A 27,952-nucleotide genomic window follows, 5' to 3' on the forward strand; every position below is an offset into this window, starting at 1 on the left:
TACACCACTATCTGTATAAACATGGAAATATATACAAAGCCATCTCTATAAACATGGAAATATCTACACCATCATCTACATAAACAAGGAAATATCTACACCGCCACCTATATTAACATGGAAATATCTACACCGCTATCCCTATAAACAAGGAAATATACAGACCACAATCTCTATAAACATGGAAATATCTACACCGCCATCTACATAAACAAAGAAATATCTACACCGCCATCTATATAAACATGGAAATATCTACAATGCCATCTGTTAATAAATGGAAATGTCTACAACGCGATCTGTATTAACACGGAATGAAATGTATAAACATGGAAATATCTACACCGCTATGTGTATAAACATGGAAATATCTACACCGCTATCTGTATAAACATGGAAATATCTACACTGCTATCTGTATAAATATGGAAATATCTACACTGCTATTTCCATAAACATGGAAATATCTACACCACTATATGTATAAACGTGGAAATATCTACATCGCTATCTCTATAAACATGGAAATATCCACACCGCTATCTCTATAAACATGGAAATATCTACGCTGTCATCTCTATGAATATGAAAATATCTACACCACCATCTGCATAATCACGGAAATATCTACTCCACCATCTGTATAAAAATGGAAATATCTACACGGACATCTGTATAAACATGGAAATATCAACACCGCCATCTGTATAAACATGGAAATATCTACACCGCTATCTGTATAAACTTGGAAATCTCTGCACCGCTATCTGTATAAACATGGAAATATCTACATCGTCATCTGTAAAAACATGGAAATATCTCCACCGCTCTCTGTATAAACATGGAAACATCCCCACCGTTATCTGTATACATATGGAAATATCTACACCGCTATCTGTGTAAACATGGAAATACCTACACCGCTATCTGTATAAACATGGAAATATCAACACAGCTATCTGTATTAACATGGAAATACCTACACTGCTATCTGTATAAACAAGGAAGTATCTACATCACTGTCTCCATAAACATGGAAATACCTACAACGCCACATCTATAAACCTGGAATTATCTACACCGCTATCTCTATAAACATAGAAATATCTACACCACCATCTGTATAAACATGGAAATATCTACACTGCCATCTGTAGAAAGATGGAAATATCTGCATCTCGAACTGTATAAACATGGAAGTATCTACACTGCTATCTCTATAAACATGGAATTACCTACACCACTATCAGTATAAATATGGAAATATCTACACCGATATCTCTATACACATGGAAAAATCTACACCGCCATCTTTAAAAACATGGAAATATCGACACAGTCATCTGTAGAAACATGGAAATATCTACACCACCATCTGTATAAACACGGAAATATTTACACTGCCATCTGTATACTCATGGAAATATCTACATAACCATCTTTATAAACATGGAAATGCGTACACCGCTATCTCTGCAAACATGGAAATATCTACACCGCTTTCTCTATAAACATGGAAATACCTACACCGCTATCTGTATATACATGTAAATATCCACACCACTATCTCTATAAACATGGGAATATCTACACCGCCATTTCTATAAACATGAAAGTAACTACTCTGCCATCTCCATAAACATGGAATTATCTACACTGCCATCTGTATAAACATGGAAATATCAACACCGCTATCTGTATAAACGTGGAGTTATCAACAACGCCATCTGTGTAAACATGGAAATATCTTCACCGCCATCTGTATAAACATGGAAATATTGAAATCGCTATCCGTATAAAAAAGGAGATATCTACACCACGATCTCTATTAACATGGAAAGATCTACACCACTATCTGTATAAACATGGAAATATCTACACCGCCATCTGTAAACATGGAAATATCTACACCGCTATCTGTATAAACATGGAAATATCTGCACCGCCATCTGTGTAAACATGGAAAGATCTACACCACTATCTCTATAAACATGGAAATATCTACACCACCATCTGTGAAAACATGGAAATATCTACACAGCCATCTGTATAAAAATGGAGATATCTACACGGAAAGCAGTATAAACATGGAAATATCTACACCGCTATCTCTATAAAAATGGAAATATCTACACCGCTATCTGTATAAACATGGAAATATCTACACTGCCATCCGTATAAAGATTGAAATACCTACACCGCGAGCTGTATAAACATGGAAATATCTACACCGGTATCTGTATAAACATGGAAATACCAACACCGCTTTCTATATAAACATGGAAATATCTACACCGCTATATGTATGAATCTGGAAATATCTACACCGCTATCTCTATAAACATGGAAAAACCCACACCGCTACCTCCATAAACATGGAAATACCTACACCGCTATCTCCACAAACATGGAAATATATACACCGCCATCTCTATAAACATGTAAATATCTACACCGCCATCTACATAAACAAGGAAATATCTACACCGCCATCTATATAAACATGGAAATATCTACACCGCTATCTGTATAAACATGGAAATATATACACCGCCATCTATATAAACATGGAAATATCTACACCGCTATGAGTAAATACATGGAAATATCTCCACCGCCATCTGTAGAAACATGGAAATATCTACACATTCATCTTTATAAACATGGAAAATCTACAACGCTATCTGTGTAAACATGGAAATATCTACACAGATATCTGTGTAAACATGGAAATATCTACACGGCTATCTGTGTAAAGATGGAAATATCTACACCTCTGTCAGTGTAAAGATGGAAATATATACACCGCTATCTGTGTAAACATGGAAATATCTAAACCGCTATCTATATAAACATCGAAATGTCTACACCGTCTTCTGTAAAAACATGGAAATTTCTACAAGTCATCTGTATAAACATGGATATATGTACACCACCATCTGTATAAACATGGAAATACCTACACTGCCATCTGTATAACCATGGAAATATCTACACCACTATCTCTATAAAGATCGAAATATCTACACCGCCATCTCTTTCAACATGGAAATATCTACAACGCCATCGCTATAAACATGAAAATATCTACACTGCCATCTCCATAAACATGGAAATATCCTCACTGCCATCTGTATAAACATGGAAATATCTACACCGCCATCTGTATAAACATGGAAATATTTATACCGCCATCTGTATAAAAATGGAAATATCCACACCGCCATCTGTAAAAACATGGAAATATCTACACAGTCATCTGTATAAACATGGAAATATCTACACCACCATCTGTATCAACGTGGAAATATCTACAATGCCATCTGTATACACATGGAAATATCTACACAGCCATCTGTATAAACATGGAAATATCTACACCACTATCTCTATAAACTTGGAAATACCCACACCACTATCTATATAAATGTGGAAATATCTACAACGCTATCTCTATAAACATGGAAATATCAACACCGCCATCTCTATAAACATGAAAATATCTACACCGATATCTGTATAAACATGGAAATTTCTACAACAATATCTGTGTAAACATGGAAATACCTACACCGCTATCTGTATAAACATGGAAATATATACACCGCCATCTATATAAACATGGAAATATCTACAGCGCTATGAGTATAAACATGGAAATATCTACACCGCCTTCTGAAAAAACATGGAAATATCTACACAGTCGTCTGTATAAACACGGAAAATCTACAACGCTATCTGTGTAAACATGGAAATATCTACACAGATATCTGTGTAAACATGGAAATATCTACACGGCTATCTGTGTAAAGATGGAAATATCTACACCGCTGTCAGTGTAAAGATGGAAATATATACACCGCTATCTGTGTAAACATGGAAATATCTAAACCGCTATCTATATAAACATCGAAATGTCTACACCGTCATCTGTAAAAATATGTGAATATCTACAAAGTCATCTGTATAAACATGGAAATATGTACACCACCATCTGTATAAACATGGAAATATGTACACCACCATCTGTATAAACATGGAAATATCTACACTGCCATCTGTATAACCATTGAAATATCTACACCACTATCTCTATAAAGATGGAAATATCTACACTGCCATCTCTATCAACATGGAAATTTCTACAACGCCATCGCTAAAAACATGAAAATATCTACACTGCCATCTCCATAAACATGGAAATATCCACACTGCCATCTGTATAAACATGGAAATATCTACACCGCCATCTGTATAAACATGGAAATATCTATACCGCCATCTGTATAAAAATGGAAATATCCACACCGCCGTCTGTAAAAACATGGAAATATCTACACAGTCATCTGTATAAACATGGAAATATACACACCACCATCTGTATCAACGTGGAAATATCTACAATGCCATCTGTATTCACATGGAAATATCTACACAGCCATCTGTATAAACATGGAAATATCTACACCGCTATCTCTATAAACTTGGAAATACCCACACCACTATCTCTATTAACGTGGAAACATCTACACCGCTACCTCCATAAACATGGAAATATCTACACCGCCATCTCTTTAAACATGAAAATATCTACACTGCCATCTCCATAAACATAGAACTATCTACACCGCCATCTGCATAAACATTGAAATATTTACATCAATAACTCTATAAACATAGAAATATCTACACCACCATCTGTGAAAACATGGAAATATCTACACCGCCATCTATATAAACATGGAAATATCTACAACAGCATCTACATAAACAAGGAAATATCTACACCGCCATCTATATGAACATGGAGATATCTACACCGCCATCAGTATAAACATGGAAATATCTACACGGCCATCTCTAAAGAGATGGAAATATTTACAACACTATCTGTATGAACATGGAAATATCTACACCATGATCTGTATAAACATGGAAATATCTACACCGCAATGTCTATAAACATGGAAATATCTACACAGCAATCTGTATAAACATGGAAATATCTACACCGCTATCTGTATAAATATGGAAATATCTACACTGCTATCTCTATATACATGGAAATATCTACACCGCTGTCTCTATTAACATGGAAATATCTACGCTGCCATCTCTATGAACATGGAAATATCTACAGCGCCATCTGCATAACCATGGAAATATCTACACCGCCATCTGTATAAACATGGAAATATCTCCACCGCTATCTGTATAAACATGGAAATATCTGCACCGCCATCCCTAAACACATGGAAATATCTACACAGTCATCTGTATCAACTTGGAAATATATATACCGCCATCTGTATAAACGTGGAAATATCTACATCACCATCAGTATAAAAATGGAAATATCTACATGGCGAGCTGTATAAAGATTGAAATATCTACACCGCTATCTGTATAAACATAGAAATACCAACACCGCTATCTGTATAAACAAGGAAATATCTACACTTCCATCTGTAAAAAGATGGAAATATCTCCACCGCGATCTGTATTGAAATGGAATTATCTACACTACTATCTGCATAAACATGGAACTATTTCCAACGCTATCTGTATAAACATGGAACTATCTACACCGCCATCTGTATAAACATGGAAATATCCCCGCGGCCATCTGTATAAAGATGTAAATATCTACACTGCGAGCTGTATAAACTTGGAAATATCTACACCGCTATCTGTATTAACATGGAAATAGCAACTCCGCTATCTGTATAAACATGGAAATATGTACTTTGCCATCTGTATAAAGATGTAAATATCTACACCGTGAGCTGTATAAACATGGAAATATCTACAATGCTATCTGTATAAACATGGAAACACCAACACCGCTTTCTGTATAAACATGGAAATACCTACTCCGCTATCTGTATAAACATGGAAATATCTACACCACTATCTCTATAAACATGGAAATACCTACACCGCTATCTCTATAAACATGGAAATATCTACACCACTATCTCTATAAACATGGAAATATATACAACGCCATCTCTATAAACATGGAAATATCTACACCATCATCTACATAAACAAGGAAATATCTACACCGCCATCTATATAAACATGAAAATATCTACACCGCTATCCCTATAAACATGGAAATATATAGACCACCATCTCTATTAACATGGAAATATCTACAGCACCATCTAAATAAACAAGGAAATATCTACACCGCCATCTATATAAACATGGAAATATCTACACCGCCGTCTGTATAAACATGGAAATATCTACACTGCTATCTCTATAAATATGGAAATATCTACACCGTTATTTCCATAAACATGGAAATATCTACACTACTATATGTATGAACATGGAAATATCTACACCGCTATCTCTATAAACATGGAAATATCTACACCGCAATCTCTATAAACATGGAAATATCTACGCCGCCATCTCGATGAATATGAAAATATCTACACCACCATCTGCGTAATCATGGAAATATCTACTCCGCTATCTGTATAAACATGGAAATATCTACACGGCCATCTGTATAAACATGGAAATATCAACACCGCCATCTGTATCAACATGGAAATATCTACACCGCTATCTGTATAAAAATGGAAATATCCACACCGCTATCTCTATAAACGTGGAAATATCTACACCGCTATCTGTATAAATATGGAAATATCTACACCGCTATCTCTATACACATGGAAATAACTACACCGCTATCTGTATAAATATGGAAATATCTACATCGCTGTCTCTATAAACATGGAAATATCTTCACAGATATCTGAGTAAACATGGAAATATCTACACGGCCATCTGTGTAAAGATGGAAATATCTACACCGCAATCAGTGTAAAGATGGAAATATATACACCGCTGTCTGTGTAAACATGGAAATAACTACAGCGCTATGTATATAAACATGGAAATGTCTACACCGTCATCTGTAAAAACATGGAAATATCTACATAGTCATCTGTATAAACATGGAAATACGTACACCAGCATCTGTATAAACATGGAAATATCTACACTGCCATCTGTATAACCATGGAAATATCTACACCACTATCTCTATAAACATGGAAATATGTACACCGCCATCCATATAAACATGGAAATATCTACACTGCCGTCTGGATAAAGATGTAAATATCTACACCGTGATCTGTATACAGATGGAAATATCAACACCGCTATCTGTATCAACATGGAATTATCTACACCGCAATCTCTATAAACATGAAAATATCTACACCGCCATCTGAATAAACTTGGAAATACCTACACCGCCATCTGTATAAACATGGAGAAATCTACACTGCCATCTGTATAAACATGGAAATAACAACACCACCATCTGCATAAACATGGAAATAACTACACCGCCGTTTGTATAAACATGGAAATATCTACACCGCCACCTCTACAAACATGGAAATATCTACACCGCTATCTCTATAAACAAGGAAATTTCTACACCATGGTCTGTATAAACATGGAAAGATCTACCCACTATCTGTATAAACATGGAAATATCTACACCGCCATCTGTATAAACATGGAAATATCTACAACGCTATCTGTATAAACATGGAAATATCTACACCGTCATCTGTATAAACATGGAAATATCTACACAGCTTTCTCTATAAACATGGAAATATCTACACTGCCATCTGCATAAACATGGAAATATCTACACCACTAACTCTATACACATGGAAATATCTACACCACGATCTGTAAAAACATGGAAATATCTGCACAGTCATCTGTATGAACAGGAAAAATATCTACACCACCATCTGTATAAACATGGAAATATCTACACTGCCATCTGTATAAACATGGAAATAACAACACCGCTTTCTGTATAAACATGGAAATACCTTCACCGCTATCTGTAGAAACATGGAAATATCTACACCACTATCTCTGTAAACATGGAAATACCTACACCGCTATCTCTATAAACAAGGAAATATCTACACCGCGATCTCTATAAACATGGAAATATATACAACGCCATCTCTATAAACATGGAAATATCTACACCACCATCTACATAAACAAGGAAATATCTACACCGTCATCTATATAAAGATGGAAATATCTGCACCACTATCTCTATAAACATGGAAATATATAGACCGCCATCTCTATAAACATGGAAATATCTACACCGCCATCTACATAAATAAGGAAATATCTATAGCGCCATCTATATAAGCATGGAAATATCTACACCGCCATCTGTATAAACATGGAAATATCTTCACTGCCATCTGTAAATAGATGGAAATCTCTACACCGCGATCTGTATTAACATGGAAATATCTACACTACTATCTGTATAAACATGGAAATACCTACAACGCTATCTCTATAAATATGGAAATATCTACGCCACTATGTCTATGAATATGGAAATATCTACACCACCATCTGCATAAACATGGAAATATCTACACCGCCATCTGTATAAAGATGGAAATATCAACACCGCCATGTGTATCAACATGGAAATATCCACAATGCTATCTGTATAAACATGGAAATATCTACACCGCTATCTCTATAAACATGGAAATTCCTACACAACTATCTCTATAAACATGGAAATATCTACCCCGCCATCTCTATAAACATGGATATATCTACACCGCCATATCTATAAACAGGAAAATAACTTCAACACCATCTCTATAAACATGAAAATATCTACACCGCCATCTCCAGAAACAGGGAAATATCCACACCGCCATCTGTATAAACATGGATATATCTACACCGCCATCTGTATAAACATGGAAATATATACACCGCCATCTGTATAAACGTGGAAATATCTACATCACCATCAGTATAAAAATGGAAATATCTACATGGCGAGCTGTATAAAGATTGAAATATCTACACCGCTATCTGTATTAACATGGAAATACCAATACCGCTATCTGTATAAACAAGGAAGTATCTACACTTCCATCTGTAAAAAGATGGAAATATCTCCTCCGAGATCTGTATTGAAATGGAATTATCTACACTACTATCTGTATAAACATGGAAATATTTCCAACGCTATCTGTATAAACATGGAACTATCTACACCGCCATCTGTATAAACATGGAAATATCCCCGCGGCCATCTGTATAAAGATGTAAATATCTGCACCGCGAGCTGTATAAACTTGGAAATATCTACACCGCTATCTGTATTAACATGGAAATACCAACTCCGCTATCTGTATAAACATGGAAATATGTACTTTGCCATCTTTATAAAGATGTAAATATCTACACCGTGAGCTGTATAAACATGGAAATATCTACAACGCTATCTGTATAAAAATGGAAATACCAACACCGCTTTCTGTATAAACATGGAAATACCTCTTCCGCTATCTGTATAAACATGGAAATATGTACACCACTATCTCTATAAACATGGAAATACCTACACCGCTATCTCTATAAACATGGAAATATCTACACCACCATCTCTATAAAAATGGAAATATATACAATGCCATCTCAATAAACATGGAAATATCTAAACCTCCATTTACATAAACAAGGAAATATCTACACCGCCATCTATATAAACATGGAAATATCTACACCGCCGTCTGTATAAACATGGAAATATCTACAATGCCATCTGTAAATAGATGGAAATATCTACACCGCGATCTGTATTAACACGGAAATATGTACACTACTATCTGTATAAACCTGGAAATATTTACAACGCTATCTGTATAAACATGGAAATACCTACACCACTATCTCTATAAACATGGAAATAACTTCACCGCTATCTGTATAAACATGGAAATATCTACACCGGTATCTTTATAAACATGGAAATATCCACACTGCTGTCTGTATAAACATGGAAATATTTACACCGCTATCTATATAAACATGGAAATATCTACATCGCTATCTGTATAAACTTGGAAACATCTCCACTGGTATCTGTACAAACATGGAAATATCTACACAGCTATGTGTATAAACATGGAAATATCTACACCGCTATCTGTATAAACATGGAAATATCTACAACGCTATCAGTGTAAACATGGAAATATTTACAGAGCTATCTGTGTAAACATGGAAATATCTTCACCGCTATCTGTGTAAAGATGGAAATTTCTACACCGCAATCTGTGGAAAGATGGAAATATCTACATCGCGAGCTGCACAAACATGCAAATATCTACACCGCTATGAGTGTAAACCTGGAAATATCTTCACCACTATCTCCATAAAAATGGAAATACATACACCGCCATCTCTATAAACATGGAATTATCTACACCGCCGTCTGTATATACACGGAAATATCTGCCCCACCATCTGTAAACATAGAAATATCTACACTGCCATCTGTAAAAAGATGGAAATATCTACACCGCTCTCTGTATAAACATGGAAATAACTACACCGCTTTCTGTAGAAACATGGAAAGATCTACAACGCCATCTCTATAAACATGGAAATACCTACACCACCATCTGTATAAACATGGAAATATCTACAATGATATCGGCATAAATATGGAAATATCTATGCCGATATCTCTATGAACATGGAAACATCTACACCGCTATCTGTTTAAAGATGGAAACATCTACACCGCTATCTCTATAAACATGGAAATATCTACACCACCATCTGAATAAACATGGAAATATCTACACAGACATCAGTATACACATGGAAATATCTACACCACCATCTCTGTAAACATGGAAATATCTACACTGCCATCTGTATGAACACGGAAATACCTTCACCGCTATCACTATATACATGGAAACACCGACATGGCTATCTCTGTAATCATGGAAATACCGACACCGCAATCTCTATAAACATGGAAAAGTCTACACCGCCATCTGTATAAATATGAAAATACCTACATCACCATCTTCATAAACATGGAAAAATCTACACAGCCATCTCTATAAACATGGAAATATCTACTCAAATATCCATATCAACATGGAAATAGCCAAACCGCTACCTGTATAAACATGGAAGTATCTACACCGCCATCTGTAAAATCTTGGAAATATCTACACTGTCCTCTGTATAAACCTGGAAATATCTACACCTCCATCTGTATTAACATAGAAATAACTACACTGCCATCTGTATACCCATGGAAATATCTACACAGCCATCTGTATAAACATGGAAATACCTACACAGCCATCTCCATAAACATGGAAATATCTACACAAATATCCGTATCAACATGGTAATAGCCACACTGATATCTGTATAAATATGGAATTATCTACACCGCAATCTGTATAAACATGGAAATATCAACACTGCCATCTGTATAAACATGGAAATATCTACAACGCCATCTGTATAAACATTAAAATATCTACACCACAATCTCTATAAAAATGGAAATCTCTACACCGTCATCTGTGTGAACATGGAAATATCTACATCACTATCTGTATAATCATGGAAATATCTACACCGCCATCTGTATAAACACAGAAATAACTACACTGCCATCTGTACAAACATGGAAATATCTACACCGCCGTCTATATAAACATGGAAATATCTACACCGCCATCTGTATAAATATGGAAATATCTACACCGCTATTTGTATAAGGATGGAATTATCTACACCGCCAATTTGTATAAACATACAAATTCCTACATTGCTATCTGTGTGAACATAGAAATAGCTGCACCACTATCTCTATAAACATGGAAATATCTACACCGCCATCTGTATAAACATGGAAATATCTACAATGCCATCTGTATAAGAACGGAAATATCTACACCATCATCCGTATAAACATGGAAATATCTACACTGCAATCTGTATAAGCATGGAAGTAACTACACAGTCATATGTATAAACATGGAAATAGCTACACCACAATCTGTATAAACATGGAAATATCTACACAGCCATCTGTATAAACATGGAAATATCTACACAGCCATCTGTATAAACATGGAATTCAGTTCACCGCCATCTGTATGAAGATGGAAATAACTACAGCGCCATCTGTATAAACATGGAAATATCTACACCACTATCTGTGTAAACATGGAAATATCTACATCGCAATCTCTATAAAAGTGGAAATATCCAGACCATCATCTGTATAAACGTGAAAATGTCTATATCACTATCTGTATAAACATGGAAATATCTACACCGCCATCTGTATAAACATAGAAATAGCTACACCTCCATTTGTGTAAACATGGGAATATCTACCCCGCTATCAGTATAAACATGGAAATATCTACACTGCCATCTCTATAAATATGGAAATATCTACACGCCATCTGTATAAACATGGAAATACCAACACCGCCATCTGTATAAACATGGAAATATCTACAAGGTCATCTGTATAAACATGGAAATATCTACACCACCATCTCTATAAACATGGAAATATCTACACTGCCATCTGTATAAAAATGAAAATATCTACACAGCCACCTCTAAAAACATGCAAATATCTACACCGCTATCTGTATAAACATGGAAAAATCAACACCGCTATCTGTATAAACATGAGAATAACTACACCGCTATCTCTATAAACATGGAAATATCTACAACGCTATCTGGGTAATCATGGAAATCTCTACACCACAATCTGAATAAACATGGAAATATCTACACCGCCATCTGTATAAACATAGAAATAGCTACACCTCCATTTGTGTAAACATGGGAATATCTACCCCGCTATCTGTATAAACATGGAAATATCTACACTGCCATCTCTATAAATATGGAAATATCTACACGCCATCTGTATAAACATGGAAATACCAACACCGCCATCTGTATAAACATGGAAATATCTACACCGCCATCTGTATAAACATAGAAATATCTACACTGCCATCTGTATAAACATGGAAATATCTACACAGTCATATGTATAAACATGGAAATATCTACACTACTATCTGTATAAACATGGAAATAACTTCACGACTATCTCCATAAACATGGAAAAACCTACACTGCCATTTGTATAAACATGGAATTTTCAACACCGCTTTCTCTATAAACATAGAAAAATCTACATGGCCATCTCTACAAACAAGGAAATATCTACAACGCCATCTGCATAAACATGGAAATATCTACATGGCAGTCTCTATAAACATGGAAATATCTACACCGCCATCTGTAAAAACATGGAAATGCCTACACCGCTATCTCTATAAACATGGAAATATCTACGCTGCTTTCTCTATAAACATGGAAATATCTACACCATCACCTGTATAAACATGGAAATATCTACACTGCCATCTGTATACACATGGAAATATCTACACCCCGAGCTGTATAAAAATGGAAATATCTACACTCCTATCTGTATAAACTTGGAAATACCAACACCGCGACCTGTATAAACATGGAAATATCTACACCGCTATCTGTGTAAACACGGAAATATCTACACAGCGATCTGTATAAACATGGAAATATCTACACCGCTATCTGTGTAAACATGGAAATATGTACACCGCGATGTGTATAAACATGGAAATGTCTACACCTCTATCTGTATAAACTTGGAAATATCTACACCGCTATGTGTATAAACATGGAAATATCTACACCGCTATCTGTATAAACATGAAAATATGTACAATGCTATCTGAGTAAACATGGAGATATCTACACAGCTGTCTGTGTAAACATGGAAATATCTACACCGCTATCTGTGTAAAGATGGAAATTTCTACACCGCAATCTGTGCAAAGATTTAAATATCTACACAGCTATGTGTGTAAACATGGAAATAACTACACCGCTGTCTGTGTAAAGATGGAAATATCTACACCGCTATCTGTGCAAAAATGGAAATATCTACACCACTATCTCTGTAAACATGGAAATAACTACACCGCAATCTGTATAAACATGGAAATATCTACACAGCTATCTGTATAAACCTGGAAATATCTACACCGCCATCTGTATAAGCATGGAAAGATCTACACCGCCATCTCTATAAACATGGAAATATCTACATCATCATCTGTATAAACATGTAAATATCTACACCGCTATATGTATAAATATGCAAACATCTACACCGCTATATGTATGAACATGCAAATATCTACACCACAATCTGTATAAACATGGAAATATCTTCACCGCTATCTCTATAAAAATGGAAATATCTATACTGCCCTCTGTATACACATGGAAATATCTACACAGCTATCTGTGTAAACATGGAAATATCTACACCGCTATCTCTATAAACATGGAAATATCTGCACCACCTTCTCTATAAACATGAAAATATCTTCACCGCCATCTCCATAAACATGGAACTATCTACACCACCATCTGTATAAACATGGAAATATCTACACGGCTATCTTCATAAACATGGAAATATCTACACTCCCATCTCTATAAAGATGGAAATATCTACACCGTGAGCTTTATAAACATGGGAATATCTACACCGCAGTCTGTTTAAACTTGGAAATACCAACACCGCTATCTCTATAAACATGGAAATATCTACACTGCTATCTGTATATACATTTTAATAACTACAACACTATGTCTATAAACATGGAAATACCTACATCGTCATCTCTATACACATGGAAATATCTACACCGTTATCTCTCTAAAGATAGAAATATCTGCACCGCCATCTCTATAAACGTGGAAATATCTACACCGACATCTGCATAAACATGGATATACCTACACCGCTATCTGTATTAACATGGAAACAATTACACCACCATCTGTATAAACATGGAAATATCTACACTGCCATCTGTGGAAAGATGGAATTATCTACACCGCGATCTGTATAAACATGGAAATATCTACACTGCTACCTGTAAAACATGGAAATATCTACACTGCCATCTGTATAAACATGGAAATATGTACACTGCCATCTGTATAAACATGGAAATATCTACACAAAAATCTCTATAAACATGGAAATATCTACACCGCTATCGGTAAAAACATGGATATAAGCACGCCATCTCTATAAACATAGAAATATCTACACCCCCATCTATATAAACATGGAAATATCTACACAGCCATCTGTATACACATGGAAATATCCACACCGCCATCTTTAAAAACATGTTAATATCTACACCGCTATCTGTGTAAACATGGAAATATCCCCACCGCTATCTGTATAAACATGGAAATAACTTCACCGCTATCTGTGTAAACATGGAAATATTTACACCGCTATCTGTGTAAAGATGGAAATTTCTAAACCGCGATCTGTGCAAAGATGGAAATATCTACATCGGGAGCTGAATAAACATGGAAATAACTACACCGCTACCTGTATAAACATGGAAATAACAACACCGCTATTTCCATAAACATGGAAATGTCTACAAAACTATCTGTATAAACATGCAAATATCTTCACGACTATCTCCATAAATATGGAAAAACCTACACCGCCATTTCTATAAACATGGAATTATCTACACCGCTATCTCTATAAACATAGAAATATATACACAGCCATCTCTATAATCAAGGAAATATCTACAACGCCATCTGCATAAACATGGAAATATCTACACCGCCATCTGTATAAACATCGAAATATCTACACCACCATCTGTATAAACATAGAAATATCTACTATTCCATCAATAAAAAGACAGAAATATCTGCTCCGCTATCTGTATAAATATGGAAATACCTACACCGCTATCTGTATAAACATGGAAAGAACACCACCGTCATCTCTATAAACATGGAAATATCTACACCGCTATCTGTATAAATGTGGAAATACCTACACCGCTATCTGTATAAACATGGAAAGAACACCACCGTCATCTCTATAAACATGGAAATATCTACACCGCTATCTGTATAAATATGGAATTATCTACACCGCTATCTCTATACATATGGAAATACCTACACCGCAATGTGTATAAACATGGATATATCTACAATGCCGTCTGTATACACATGGAAATATCTACACAGCCATCATTATAAACATGGAAATGCCTACACCGCTTTCTCTATAAACATGGAAATATGTACACCATCATCTGTATAAACATGGAAATATCTACAAAGCCATCCGTATACACATGGAAATATCTACACCGTGAGCTGTATAAAAATGGAACTATCTACACCCCTATCGGTATAAACTTGGAAATACCAACACCGCGATCTGTATAAACATGGAAATATCTACACCGCTATCTGTGTAAACATGGAAATATCTACACCGCGATCTGCATACCGTGGAAATATCTACACCGCTATCTGTATAAACTTGGAAATATTTACACTGCTATGTGCATAAACATGTAAATATCTACACTGCTCTCTGTATAAACATGGAAATATCTACAATGCTATCTGTGTAAACGTCGAAATATCTACACAGCTATCTGTGTAAACATGGAAATATCAACACCGCTATCTGTGTAAAGATGGAAATTTCTACACCGAAATCTGTGCAAAGATTTATATATCTACACAGCTATCTGTGTAAACATGGATATATCTACACCGCTATCTGTATACACATGGAAATACCATCAACGGCTATCTGGATGAACATGGAAATATCTACATCTCTATCTCTATAATCATGGAAATATCTACACCGCTATCTGTATAAACATGAAAATATCTACACTGCCGTCTCCATAAACCTGTAAATATCTACACCGCCATCTGTATAAACATGGAAATATCTACACTGCCATCTGGATAAAGATGAAAATATCTACACCGCGAGCTGTATGAACATGGAAATATCTACACAGCTACCTGTATAAACATGGAAATACAAACACCGCTATCTGTATAAACATGGAAATATCTTCACCGCTATCAGTATAAATATGGAAATATCTACACCACTATCTCTATAAACATGGAAATATTTACACCGCTATCTGTATAAACATGGAAATATCTACACGGCTATCTCTATAAGCATGGAAATATCTACACCGCTATCTTTATAAACATGTAAATATGTACACCGCGATCTGTATAAATATGGAAATATGTACAACGGTATCTCTATATACATGGAAATGTCTACACGCTATCTGTGTAAACATGGAAATATCTGCATGGGTATCTCTATAAACATGGATACATCTACACCTCCATCTGTATAAATACGAAAATACCTACACAGTCATCTGTATACACATGGAAATATCTACACCACCATCTGTATAAAGATGGAAATATCTACACTGCCATCTGTATAAACATGGAAATATCTACACAGCCATCTCTTCAAACATGGAAATAGATACACCGCTATTTATATAAACATGGAAATAGACACATCGTCATCTGTATAAACATGGAAATATCTACACCGCCATCTGTAAAAACATGGAAATATCTACACAGTCATCTATAGAAACATGGAAATATCTACACCCCCATCTGTATAAACATGGAAATATCTACACTGCCGTCTGAATACACATAGAAATATCTTCACTGCCATCTGTATAAACATGATAATATCTACACCACCATCTGTATAAACATGGAAATATTTACACTACCATCCGGATAAAGATGTAAATATCTACACCGCGAGCTGTATAAACATGGAAATATCTACACCGCGATCTGTATAAACATGGAAATATCTTCACTGCTATCTGTGTAAACTTGGAAATATCTACACCGCTAAGTGTATAAAAATGGAAATATCTACACCGCTATCTGTATAAACATGGAAATATCTACACCGGTATCTGTGTAAAGATGGAAATTTCTACACCGCAATCTGTGCAAAGATTTAAATATCTACACAGCTATCTGTGTAAACATGGAAATATCTACACCGCTATCTGAATAAACATGGAAATGGCTACATCGCTATCTCTATAAACATGGAAATACCTACACCGCTATCTGTATAAATATGAAAATATCTACACTGCGTTCTACATAAACATGGAACTATCTACACCACCATCTGTGTAAACATGGATATATCTACACCGCCATCTGTATAAACATGGAAATATCTACACTGACATCTGGATAAATATGTATATATCTACACCGCGAGCTGTATTAACATGGAAATATGTACACCGCTATCTCAATAAAATTGAAATATCTACACCACCATCTGTATAAACATGAAAATATAAACACAGCCGTCTCCATAAAAATGGAAACATCTACACCGTGAACTGTATAAACATAGAAATTTCTACACCGCTATCCCTATAAACATGGAAATATCAACAGAGATATCTGTATAAACATGGAAATATGTACACCGCTATCTTTATAAACATGTAGGTATCTACACTGTGATACGTATAAATATGGAAATATGTACAACTCTATATCTATATACATGGAAATGCCTACACCGCTATCTGTATAAACATGGAAATATCTACACGGCAATCTCTGTAAACATGGAAACATCTACACCGCCATTTGTATAAATATGAAAATACCTACACAATCATTTGTATAAACATGGAAATACCTTCACCCCCATCTGTATGAACATGGAAATATCTACACTGCCATCTGTATAAAGATGGAAATACCTTCACAGCCATCTCTTCAAACATGGAAATAGCTACACCACTATTTGTATAAACATGGAAATAGCCACACCGTCATCTGTATAAACATGGAAATATCTACACCGCCATCTGTATAAACATGGAAATATCAACACAGTCATCTATAGAAACATGGAAATATCTACACCTCCATCTGCAAATATGGAAATATCTACATTGCCATCTGTATACACATGGAAATATCTACACCGCGAGCTGTAAAAACATGGAAATATCTACACTGCGATCTGTATAAACATGGACACATCTACAACGCTATCTGTATTAGCATGGAAATATCTACACCGCTATCTGAATAAACATGGAAATATCTACAGCGCGACCTGTATAAATATGAAAATATGTACTCCGCTATCTCTGTAAACTCGGAAATGTCTACACCGCTATCTGTATAAACATGGAAATATCTTCACGGCTATCTGTATAAACATGGAAATATCTACACCGCCATCTGTATAAATATGGAAATAACTACACCGGCTTCTGCATAAACATGGAAATATCTACACCACCGTCTGTATAATCTTGGAAATACCTACATTGACATCTGTATAAACAAGGAAATATGTACACAGCTATTTCTTCAAACATGGAAATAGCTACACCGCTATTTGTCTAAACATGGAAATAGCCACACCGTTATCTTTATAAACATGGAAATACCTACATCGCCATCTGTAAAAACATGGAAATAACTACCCAGTCATCTGTATAAACTTGGAAATATCTACACCAAAATCTCTGTAAACATGGAAATATCTATACTGCCATCTGTATACACATGGAAATATCTACACAGCCATCTCTGTAAACCTGGAAATATCTACACCGCTATCTGTATAAACATGGAAATATCTACACCGACATCTGTATAAACATGGAAATATCTACACCGCCAGCTGTATAAACATGAAAATATCTACACCGCTATCAGTATAAATATGGAAATCTCTACACCGTTATCTCTATAAACATAGAAATAGCTACACTGCTATCTGTATAAACATGGAAATATCTACACCACTATCTCTATAAACATGGAAATATCTACACCGCTATCTGTATAAACATGGAAATAGCTACATGGCTATCTCTATAAATATGGAAATATCTACACCACCATCTGTATAAACATGGAAATACCTAAACGGTGATCTATACAAACATGCAAATATCTACACCGCTATCTGTACAAACATGGAAATACCTACATCGCTATCTGTATAAATATGGAAATATCTACACCGCCATCTGTATAAACATGGAAATATCTAATCCGCTATCGCTACAAACATGGAAATATCTACATCGTTATCTGTATAAGCATGGAAATATCTACACCGCTGTCTCTACAATCATGGAAATATCTACATCGTTATCTGTATAAACATTGAAATATCTACACCGGATCTGTAAAAACATGGAAATATCTACACCGCCATCTGTATAAACATGGAAATATCTGCACCACCATCAGTATAAACATGGAAATATCTACACCACCATCTCTATTAACGTGGAAATATCTGCACGGTCATCTGTATACACACGGAAATATCTGCACAGCCATCTGTATAAACTTGGAAATATCTACATTGCTATCTCTATAAACATGAAAATATCTACACCGTCATCTCCATAAACATGGAACTAACTACAGCGTCATCTGTATATACATGGAAATATCTCCACCGCTATCTGTATAAACATGGAAAAACCAACACTGCTATCTGAATAAACATGGAGATATCTACACCGCTATCTGTATAAACATGGAAATATCTACACCGCTATCTCTATAAACATGGAAATAGTTACACCGACATCTCTATAAACATGGAAATATCTACACCGCTATCTCTATAAACATGGAAATATCTACACCGCCATATCTATAAACTTGGAAATATCTACACCGCCTTCTGCATAAACACAGAAATATCTACACGGCCATCTATATAAACATGGAAATAACTACACGGTCATCTGTATAAACATGGAAATATCTACACCACTATCTGTATAAACATGGAAATATCTACACTGCCATCTGTATAAACATGGAAATATCTTCACAGCCATGTGTATAAAGATGGAAATATCTACACAGCCATCTCTATAAACATGGAAATAACTACACCGCCATCTGTATAAACATGGAAATATGTACACCTCCATCTGTATAAACATGGAAATATCTTAAATGCCATCTGTACACAAATTGGAAATATCTACACTGCCATCTATATAAACTTGGATATATCTACACCGCTCTCTATATTAACTTGGAAATATCAACACCGCCATCTGTATAAACATGGAACTATCTGCACCACCATCTGTATAAACATGGAAATAACTACATTGCTATCTGTATAAACATGGAAATATCTACACTGCCATCTGTATAAATGTGGAAATATCTATGCCGCGAGCTGTATATACATGAAAATATCTACACCGCTATCTGAATAAACTTGGAAATACCAACACCGCTATCTGTATAAACATGGAAATATCTACACTGTTATTTGTATAAACATGGAAATATCTACACCGCTATCTCTATAAACATGGAAATGCTTACACCGCCATCTGTATAAACATGGAAATATCTACACCGCTATCTCTATAAACATAGAAATATCTACACCGCCATCTCTATAAACATGGAAATATCTACACCGCCATTTGCATAAAGATGGAAATAACTTTACTGCCATTTGTACAAAAATGGAAATAGCAACACTACCATCTGTATAAACATGGAAATATCTACCTCGCAATCTGTAGAATGATGGAAATTTCTACACCGCGATAGGTATAAACATGGAAATTTCTGCACCGCTACCTGTATAAACATCGGAATATGTACACTGCTATCTGTATAAACATGGAAATATCTACACCACTATCTCTATAAGCATGGAAATACCTACACCGCCATCTGTATAAACATGGAAATATCTACACAGTTAACTGTATTAACATGGAAATATCTACACCACCATCACTTTAAACATGGAAATATCAACAATGACATCTGTATAAACAAGGAAATACCTACCAAGCCATCTGTATAAACTTGGAAATATCTACAACGCCATCTCTATAAAGATGGAAATATCCACACGGCCATCTCTATAAACATGAAAATATCTACACAGCCATCTCCATAAACATGGAACTATCTACACCGCCATCTGTATAAACACGGAAATATCTACACCGCTATCTGTATAAACATGGAAATATCTACACCGCCATCTCTATAAACATGGAAATATCTACACTGCCATCTCTATGAACATGAAAATATCTACACCGCCATCTACATAAACAAGGAACTAACTACACCACCATCTGTATAAACACGGAAATATCTACACAGCTACGCTATCTTTACAAACTTGGAAATATCTCCCCTGCCAACTGTATAAAGATGGAAATATCTACACCGGGAGCAGTATAAACATGGACATATCTACACCGGTATCTGTATAAATATGGAAATACCAACACCGCTATCTGTATAAACTTGGAAATATATACACCACTATCTGTATAAACATGGAAATATCTACACCACTATCTCTATAAACATGGAAATACCTACACCGCCATCTCTGTACACATGGAAATATCTACATCGCTATCTCTATAAACATAGAAATACCTGCACTGCCATCACTATAAACATGGAAATATCTACACCACCATCTTCGTGAACATGGAAATACCTACTCCATTATCTGTATAAACATGGAAATATATACACCGCTATCTGTATAAACATGGAAATATCTAACCCGCCATCTGTATAAACATGGAAATATCTGCACCGCCGTCTGTATAAACATGGAAATATCTACACCGCTATCTGTTTAAATATAGAAATATGTACACCGCTATGTCTATAATAATGGAAATGTCTACACCGCTATCTGTATAAACATGGAAATAACCAAACCGCTATCTCTATAAACATGGAAATATCTACAACGCTATCTGTATAAACATGGAAATGTCACCACTGCTATCTGTATAAACATGGAAATATCTACAACGCTATCTCTATAAACATGGAAATGTCTCCACTGCTATCTGTATAAACATGGAAATATCTACATGGCTATCTCTACATACATGGAAATATCTACACCGCCATCTGTTTAAACATGGAAATACCTACACAGTCGTCTGTATAAACATGGAAATACCTACACCACTATCTGTATAAACCTGGAAATATCTACACCGTTATCTGTATAAACACGGAAATAACTCCACCGATGTCTGTATGAAAATGGAAACATCTACACCGCTAGCTGTATAAACATGGAAATATCTACAGCGTTATCTGTGTAAACATGGAAATATCTATCCCGCAGTCTGTGCAAAGATGCAAATATCTGCAATGCTATCACAATATACATGGAAGTATCTACACCGCCATCTCTATAAACATGGAAATACATACACAGTCATCTGTATAAACATGGAAATATGTACACCACTATCTGTATAAACATGGAAATATCTACAATGCCATCTGTATAAACATGTAATTATCTACACAGACATCTCTATAATCATGGAAATATCTACACCGCTATCTGTATAAACATGGAAGTAGCCACACCGCTATCTGTATAAACATGGAAATATCTACACTGCCATCTGTGAAAACATGGAAATATCTACACTGTCATCTTTATAAACATGGAAATATCTACACCTCCATCTGTATAAACATGGAAATATCTACACTGCCATCTGTATACACCTGGAAATATCTACACTTCAATCTGTATAAACATGGAAATATTAACAACGCTATCTCTACAAACATGGAAATGTCTAGACGGCTATTTGTATAAGCATGGAAATATCTACACCGCTATCTGTATATACATGGAAATATAACCACTGCTATCTGTATAAACATGGAATTATCTACAGCATGATCTGTATAAACATGGAAATATCTACCCCGCTATATGTATAATCATGGAAATATCTACACCGCTATCTGTAGAAACATGGAAATTTCTACACCACAATCTGTATAAACATGGAAATATCTACACCGCTATCTGTATAAACATGGAAATATCTACACCACTATCTCTATAAGCATGGAAATATCTACACCGCCATCTGTATAAACATGGAAATATCTACACAGTTAACTGTATTAACATGGAAATATCTACACCACCATCACTTTAAACATGGAAATATCAACAATGCCATCTGTATAAACAATGAAATACCTACCAAGCCATCTGTATAAACTTGGAAATATCTACAACGCAATCTCTATAAAGATGGAAATATCCACACGGCCATCTCTATAAACATGAAAATATCTACACAGCCATCTCCATAAACATGGAACTATCTACACTGCCATCTGTATAAACACGGAAATATCTACACCGCTATCTGTATAAACATGGAAATATCTACACCGCCATCTCTATAAACATGGAAATATCTACACTGCCATCTCTATGAATATGAAAATATCTACACCGCCATCTACATAAACAAGGAACTAACTACACTACCATCTGTATAAACACGGAAGTATCTACACAGCTACGCTATCTTTACAAACTTGGAAATATCTCCCCTGCCATCTCTATAAAGATGGAAATATCTACACCCGGAGCAGTATAAACATGGACATATCTACACCGGTATCTGTATAAATATGGAAATACCAACACCGCTATCTGTATAAACATGGAAATATATACACCACTATCTGTATAAACATGGAAATATCTACACCACTATCTCTATAAACATGGAAATACCTACACCGCCATCTCTGTACACATGGAAATATCTACATCGCTATCTCTATAAACATAGAAATACCTGCAGTGCCATCACTATAAACACGGAAATATCTACACCACCATCTTCGTGAACATGGAAATACCTACTCCGTTATCTGTATAAACATGGAAATATATACACCGCTATCTGTATAAACATGGAAATATCTAACCCGCCATCTGTATAAACATGGAAATATCTACACCGCCGTCTGTATAAACATGGAAATATCTACACCGCTATCTGTTTAAATATAGAAATATGTACACCGCTATGTCTATAATAATGGAAATGTCTACACCGCTATCTGTATAAACATGGAAATAACCAAACCGCTATCTCTATAAACATGGAAATATCTACAACGCTATCTGTATAAACATGGAAATGTCACCACTGCTATCTGTATAAACATGGAAATATCTACAACGCTATCTCTATAAACATGGAAATGTCTCCACTGCTATCTGTATAAACATGGAAATATCTACATGGCTATCTCTACATACATGGAAATATCTACACCGCCATCTGTTTAAACATGGAAATACCTACACAGTCGTCTGTATAAACATGGAAATACCTACACCACTATCTGTATAAACCTGGAAATATCTACACCGTTATCTGTATAAACACGGAAATAACTCCACCGATGTCTGTATGAAAATGGAAACATCTACACCGCTAGCTGTATAAACATGGAAATATCTACAGCGTTATCTGTGTAAACATGGAAATATCTATCCCGCAGTCAGTGCAAAGATGCAAATATCTGCAATGCTATCACAATATACATGGAAGTATCTACACCGCCATCTCTATAAACATGGAAATACATACACAGTCATCTGTATAAACATGGAAATATGTACACCACTATCTGTATAAACATGGAAATATCTACAATGCCATCTGTATAAACATGTAATTATCTACACAGACATCTCTATAATCATGGAAATATCTACACCGCTATCTGTATAAACATGGAAGTAGCCACACCGCTATCTGTATAAACATGGAAATATCTACACTGCCATCTGTGAAAACATGGAAATATCTACACTGTCATCTTTATAAACATGGAAATATCTACACCTCCATCTGTATAAACATGGAAATATCTACACTGCCATCTGTATACACCTGGAAATATCTACACTTCAATCTGTATAAACATGGAAATATTAACACCGCTATCTCTACAAACATGGAAATGTCTAGACGGCTATTTGTATAAACATGGAAATATCTACACCGCTATCTGTATATACATGGAAATATAACCACTGCTATCTGTATAAACATGGAATTATCTACAGCATGATCTGTATAAACATGGAAATATCTACCCCGCTATATGTATAATCATGGAAATATCTACACCGCTATCTGTAGAAACATGGAAATTTCTACACCACTATCTCTATAAGCATGGAAATATCTACATCGCCATCTGTATAAACATGGAAATATCTACACAGTTAACTGTATTAACATGGAAATATCTACACCACCATCACTTTAAACATGGAAATATCGACACCGCTATCTGTATAAAGGTGTAAATATGTACCCCGAAAACTTTATGAATTTAGAAATAACTTCATTACCATCTGTATAAAGTTGGACATATCTGCACCGCTATCTGTATAAAAATGTAAATATCTACCCCACCATCTGAATAAACATGGAAATATCTACACCGCCATCTGCATGAACATGAAAATATCTACTCCGCTATCTGTATAAACATGGAAATATCTACACCGCTATCTCTATAAGGATGGAAATATCTACACCGCTATCTATGTAAACATGGAAATATCTACACCGCCATCAGCATAAACATGGAATTATCTACTCTGCCATCGGTATGTACATGGAAATATCTACAACGCCATCTGTATAAACATGGAAATATCTACACAGTCATCTGTATAAACATGGAAATATCTACACAACTATCTTTATAAACATGGCATATCGACACGGCCATCTGTATAAAATGGAAAAACCTACACCGTTATCTCTATAAACATGGAAATATGTACACCGCTATCTCTATAAAGATGGAAATACCTAAACCGTTATCTGTATAAACATGGAAATATCTACACCGCTATCTCTATAAACATGGAAATACCTACCCCGCTATCGCTATAAACATGGAAATATCAACAACGCTATCAGTATAAACATGGAAATATATACACTGCCATCTCAATAAACATTGAAATATCTACACCGCCATCTACATAAAAAAGGAAATTTCTACACCGCCATCTATATAAACATGGAAATATCTACACCGCCGTCTGTATAAACATGGAAATATCTACACTGCCATCTGTAGAAAGATGGGAATATCTACACTGTGATCTGTATAAACTTGGAAATATCTACACCGCTATCTCTATAAAGATGGAAATATCTACAGAGCTATCTATATAAACATGCAAATATCTACATCGCTATCTGTATAAACATGGAAGTATCTACACCGCTATCTGTATAAACAAGGAAATAACTACACTACCATCTTTGTAAACTTGGAAATACCTACACAGTCATCTGTATAAACATGGAAATATCTACACTGCCATCTATATGAACATGGAAATATCTACAACGCTCTCTGCATAAATATGGAAATATCGACACCGCTATATCTATACACTGGGAAATATCTACACTGCTATATGAATTAACATGGAAATATCTACACCGCTATCTCTATAAACATGGAAATATCTACACCGCCATCTGTAAAAACACAGAAATATCTACACAGTCATCTGTATAAACATGGAAATATCTACACCACCGTGTGCACAAACATGAAGATATCTACACTTCCATCTGTATACACATGGAAATATTTACACAGCCATCAGTATAAACATGGAAATATCTCCACTGCTATCTCTAAAAAACATGGAAATACCTTTACCGCTATGTCTTTAAACATGGAAATATCTACACCGCTATCTCCATAAACATGGAAATATCTACACTGCCATCTCTATAAACATGAAAATATCTACTCTGCCATCTCCATAAGCTTGGAGCTATCTAAAACGCCATCTGTATAAACAAGGAAATATCTACACCGACATCTATATAAACATGGAAATATCTACACCGCCATCAGTATAAACATGGAAATATCTGCACCGCGAGCTGTATAAACACGGAAATATCTACACCGCCATCTGTATAAACATTGAAATACCAACACCGCTATCTGTATAAACATAGAAATATCTACAGCGCTATCTCTATAAACATGGAAGTATCTACACTGTGATCTGTGTAAACATGGGAATATCTACACCGCTACCTGTATAAACATGGAAATATCTACACCGATATCTGTATAAACATGGAAATATCTACACCGCTATCTGTGTAAACATGGAAATATCTAC

This window comes from Pan paniscus, chromosome 8 (assembly GCF_029289425.2).
Source record: "Pan paniscus chromosome 8, NHGRI_mPanPan1-v2.0_pri, whole genome shotgun sequence".
Taxonomy (NCBI): Eukaryota; Metazoa; Chordata; class Mammalia; order Primates; family Hominidae; genus Pan; species Pan paniscus.